Consider the following 6,000-nt stretch of genomic DNA (forward strand, 5'->3'; position numbering starts at 1 on the left):
GTAAGATCATCAAGTCCAACCATCACCCCAACCCCACCATGCCCACTAAACCATGTCCCACAATGCCACGTCCATACGTTCCTTGAACACCTCCAGTGATGGTGACTCCACCACCTCCCTGGGCAGCCTGTTCCAGTGCTTCACCGCTCTCTCAGTAAAGAAATTTTTCCTAATATCCAGCATAAACCTCCCCTGGTGCAACTTGAGGCCATTTCCTCTTGTCCTGTCGCTAGTCACTTGGGAGAAGAGACCAACACCCACCTCTCTGCAACCCCCTTTCAGGTAGTTGTAGAGAGTGATGAGGCCTCCCCTCAGCCTCCTCTTCTCCAGACTGAACAACCCCAGTTCCCTCAGCCGCTCCTCATCAGACTTGTGCTCCAGACCCCTCACCAGCTTTGTTGCCCTTCTCTGGACACGCTCCAGTACCTCAATGTCCTCCTTCTGTTTCTTGCTGCCTGATGTGTTCCTAGTGTCATCCAAACCCCACCCTCCCCAGATTACACTTCTGTGAAACTGAAATAAGAACATTTTCCTACATCTCACTAGTAGCAGGGCAGAAAGTTATTCAAGCAATTCTCATGCAACAATATTAGGCTGACATGTGCTACAGGAAAACTCTTCGATTAAAATAGTAATGCCTCTTTCACCATTCACCCTTCCCTTCCGCTTTGCAATGGTTCTGAAATTGTCATTCTACTCTCTTTTCATAGGAAAGATTTCACCATGGGAGAAAAGGAGCCAACCATCCTATTATATCAACAACAATACTCCCACTGTGTTTTATATAGGACATAAAAAGCAGCATCTTATAAATAGGGATTATAAAATAGACATCTCTGTCTGTCTTAGAGATAGGTTGTTTTATTGTAAATAAATGTCACAATCATTGTAAGGGTATTCAGAAATCAGGGTATGTCTTTCTAATTGGAATTTCAGCTGTGCTGTCTTCTAAATTAATGACACCATGCCAGTATGTTAAAGAGATGCAACTATATTTGGCATCACATATTAATAACAGCAATTCTATTTGCTAAGTTGTAATAAATATCACTGTTGTAGCACTGCAGAAGATAAAAGCTCAGGCTAACAAACCCTGGGATATTTGGGACCAGCTCCAGCTCCTATTAAGGTCAATGTAAAGGTTCTGATTGACCCTGTTGAGTATTGATTACTGTAAAATCAGAATAGGTTATGACAAGTGCAAAGGCTGATCTTGTAACCAGCAGCTCAATCTTTTATTCACGGCACTAACTGAGTGTTTGTAGCCACACTTTTTGCTACGCAGCAAGCCTATACAAAGCAAAATAAAAATACACTTCCCAGAAAGCTGACCAACCACCAAAAGAAAGTGCTCAAAGAGAAAAAAAGATGTGACAGAAGGAATGCAGCTGGGAAGAATTCTCAGATACCCCAACCTTAATTTCCTATCTCTGGTGAGATTTTTTTTTCCTCATGTGCCTAAAAGCAGCTTCCACAGGATGAGTGCTGGACTTGTACCAAGGGCATGAGGTGATTGATCTGTAAAATCCTTTAGTTGTTCAGTGGCAGAGAGGTTTCTGTACAGACCCATTCTTCTTGCTGAAGAATCCTACTCCCCTATCTACAGACTTCCAAAGACTTGATTTCCTCTTTCTGGATGCTAAAATGTTCAGAGGCCCCTTCAAGAGGCTTTTTACTGGGAAAAATGTCTGAGTAATGATTTAATGATTTAGTACTGTTAAGGGCTGGTTTATGGAAAATAGTATCAGAGCTGTTTTGAATCAGCAGAGTAGAAATAATGACACCAAATGTAGATAAGACTGTTCTTCACCCACTGCCTGGATTGCAATGAGCGGAAGTAAAGCTTAATCTTTCCACTTTGGCTGGAACTGAATCACACCTTTGAAAGTAATAGCAGGCTCTGTATCAGGGAAGGTTACCTTAGCCAGCCCGCCACGCTCATCATCTAGAGAAGCTGGAAGAACAGTTTCTGGAAGCAGACATCTTCCCCTCTCCATTTCTGTTATAACCCACACAAGGGTTGGCATGGCTTGTTCCATCCCACCCCTCAGTTGTTCTGGGTAGGAAATGTAATTTCTTCCTATTTTTAAATTTGCAGTCCTGTATTTGGGTGTTTGTTTCTCTTTAGCAAAACCTTGGCTTCCTTGATTTAACTGACTACTAGCTGAAAAAAAATTAATGTGTAACCTCCTCCTGAAAAGATTATAAACAGCTGATTGTGAGAAGCTGGGAGGACATACCAAGGTCTGAAACACCCTGAAATTGCCCTGTTTCTTGTACTCTTCTTATTCATCTGTCATTGCCCCATGTCAAAGATGGGATGTAGATGCATTTTGGTCTACCTGATGCTTGTGGTTTATGACAAAATTGGAGAAAGAGAAAAAAAGTTGAGACTGTTGGGTAACAGCCCCATATACCAGTGTCACTGTAGCATGTTTGAAGTTGTACTTGTCTGTTCATCAGGGTAACAGGAAGCAGAAAGGATATTCATTCAGGAACCCTTTCAACAGTGAGAGGCGAGGAATGCTCTTTTGCTGCTATGCCAGACGGCCAGGGAAACAGCAGCATTCATCCCATTGAACCAGCCACCGAGTTCCATGTTTTGAGGATGCCACCACAGCTGACTGTGACTTTCTTCCTCTTTTCGGTAAGTGGCCATTTCCGTACTAAAGTGCAGTCTTAAGGAATAAAAGGCAGATCCTAGATTATTCTGCAATCGAGAAGGGAAATAAAGGGCATATTCCACTGGAAGGGAAAGAATTTGCTCTTGCACAAAGCAGAGCAACCTCAAAGTTAACTCTTTCCCATCAGAATATGCCTTCCAAAGGAGCTGGCACGCTATAGCCACACAAATCTCCTGCAGGTTTTAGACTGATTACCGCATCAGCCCCACACAATTACATAATTTTCAATGGTGTCAGTCCTGATTAACTATATCAGTTTCCAAGATTCTGGTTTTCCATTGTTGAAGTAGACTTTTGCAGTGCACTTCACAGGGGCAGGATTAGATCCTAAAGGAGGGAAAGGCTAGAAAAGAAAGGCTATGTTGACATGTCCTTCCTTTTTTTCCTGGCAAATGGTTGTTTGTTTTCTATGCGATTTATATAACTTCTTATTGGGGTGGAAATGTTTTAGTACTTTACATTGTAAATTACATCCAACTATATGTGACGGATTTAATCATTGTGCTATAAATTGTAGTGGATTTTTAAAAGAACCCATTGTGGTTGATAACTGGGGTATCGAATTTATTTCTAGTGCCAGATTACTGTAACAATCATCAAAACGTTGCCTTGTACAGGTAGTTTATTAGAACATTTCTCAGAATATTCTAACAACCTTTAAGAGGCTGTTTCCTACCCATGTGTCTTCAAACTGTGTTTACAAAGTAGGGCAAGTTGCAGCTAAGGGAAATAAGTATGGTCTATAGTGGAAACTTCGCACAAAAAGTGTGGAGGGAAGATGACAATGTCCAACTGTTCCCATCTTTTGTAGGAAAAGAGGAAGAACTGTGACCCATATAATCTAAGTGGCTGAGATAAAAATGACAAAAAAGCAAGCTTTTGCTCTTGAAAAAAAATAGACTTGATTATTGCAGGCTTGCAGTGCATCCTGCTGTACCCTTGTAAAAAAGAATCCAGGACATGAGCAAGGACTGAATATCGTTCAACTTTTAAAAAAGCCCTCTCCAAATTCCCCAAGAGAATGACCAGATTTTCTCATGCATGAATTGTAAAAAGAAAATACTGGCATTATTAAACAAAACAATCATTTAGTATGGAAACTGTGTGGGGATGAGCAATGGGCAATCAGACTCTTCAGTCATAGGCAAGGAACATTAGCTAGCTACTCTTTCTCTACAGTTACAACCCCCTCTCTAGCTAAAGAGGACAAGAAGCCCTTCACCCACACAGAAATCCAGAAGTACCTACACTCACACAAGTCAGTGTAGGTACTCTGGATTCTGGTCACTTCTGGAGAAGCAGTTCTCTCGCTGTTAGCTATAAGAGGGGACTAAGAGAAATCACCTCACTAGAGGTATATGGCTAAAGCTCAGTTTTCTGAATAGCCCTCCAAGGACCATTTTTTGTGTGATAATACTGCATCTGGATTTTTGACAGCCATGGAGCATAGCATGGCAATACTGTCCCAAAATAGAATATTTGCATATTTATCAGTCTGATGTGCTGGTGTCTACCCAATCAGGAGCTTTATCGGTAATGCAACTTGACTTGACATTGCAGGACAAAAGTGAACACTGAGTTCATCCATTTGAATGGGTTTTTTGGAATTGTGATAAACGTAATGTATAAATTAGGAAAAAGAATCATGTCCTGTTATGTCTACATCCAGGTCATTTCCTGGTGGGCTTCATATCCCAGAAACAGTGTCTCACTAGCTTTTTTCCCATTAAATGATCTCCTGATGCAGTAGTTAAATGAGTTCTGGGCCATGTTCACCAGTGCGCTCTATGCCGCTGCAATTACATCGAAATAAAGCTGGAGTGGCATTGATCAGTCAGATCCAAGTTTGATAGCTGTTCTAATTATTGTATTTGGGAATTCTTAATGAAAGAAGAGTACATGTGTATATGTGTGAGAGAAGGAGAGATGGTTCCTATGGGATGCTACACAGCAGAAAAGTGCTAGGTATATTAATTATTTATAAAACAATTAGTATTCAGCTTATCCCACAAGTTCAGATCTGAGTCCAGATCCAAACTTTCCCTAATGGGTGCATTTAGCCTTTTGGCTCAAGCCCTACTCTACTTACAAGTAACATAACTAACCTAGTCAAGCCACAGAACAATACACATAGTCATGCCTGTGTTTTGCTCCTGTTTGTATTGTGTGAAGCTGGAGCTGATCCAGAGAAGTCTGTGAAGAGATTCCAGACTGACTGTGGGGTGAGTGAGAACTAATTAAATTCATCGTTTGCATCAAATGCCTTAATTAACAGAATGAGATTAAATAATATTAAATAATCCTGAAACACTTTCATAAACATTTGAATTTATGAACATTTTTCAAAACAGCAATTTTCAGTTATTTGCTAGCACAAGTTATTTTGCAATTTCTTTGATAATACAAATACCACTCAAATTGGCAAAATTGTTCAAAATCTTAAACTAACAGGGCTGTTAAAAATGTTTTCAGGAAATCCTAGAAAATGAATGTTCATGAATATTTCCAAAAGGTTGAATTTACAGCACTGCATTGTACAGCCACATCTTAAATGAATTCTAATAGCAGGAAATTTGAAAAATTAAGTGCCCAATTTAAAAAAAGAAAGATATACTTGAGAAGGTGTCTGCTATTAAACCCCCTAGTAGTAACTATTCCTAGAAGAAAACAGGTAAAATTAGATATAATGTAGTACAGGCTGTCCACACACAGTAACAGAGAAAGAAATATGTTTTTCTTTATGATGTATTTTAAATAAATGCTACATCAACATTTTTTAATTAGATTACATAAATGATACTGTCCACCAGAAACTAGCACTGGAACCTTAGCGTGTGATAACATTCTTAGCAGATGAAGGTCTAAATTAGAAAAACACTACACTTCTCAGCTGTAGAAAAGTTTCAAAACATAATCAGTCTATTTTAACATATTCCAAATACATTCAACTAAACTGCTAATATTTCAGTCCCTTGCAAAACATGAGCAGAACACAATCAAACTTACTTAAGTGTGTCTAAGAGTTTTAATAACTGCTAACTCTGAGCAGCAAATCCAAACGTGAGTTCAGTCAAGCAGTAACTACACACTAAGGTCCATGGGAGTTTTCAGAAAAAAGTCTCGCTGCTGACAGTGTGTAAGGAAGAGGGCACCATGAGAGCCGGAGTCAAAGCAATTAAGTGAACACCGGCAATTAAGTTAATGCCAGCAGAGAGTGTGCACCACTGGGTACATGCCTGAATATTATCTCTCTTTGGTCAAAAAGCATGTGCCAGTCCCTGACTAGTCAAACTTAACAGCACAATGATACTTTTTG

This window comes from Gavia stellata, chromosome 21 (genome assembly GCF_030936135.1).
Source record: "Gavia stellata isolate bGavSte3 chromosome 21, bGavSte3.hap2, whole genome shotgun sequence".
In the NCBI taxonomy this organism is placed as follows: domain Eukaryota; kingdom Metazoa; phylum Chordata; class Aves; order Gaviiformes; family Gaviidae; genus Gavia; species Gavia stellata.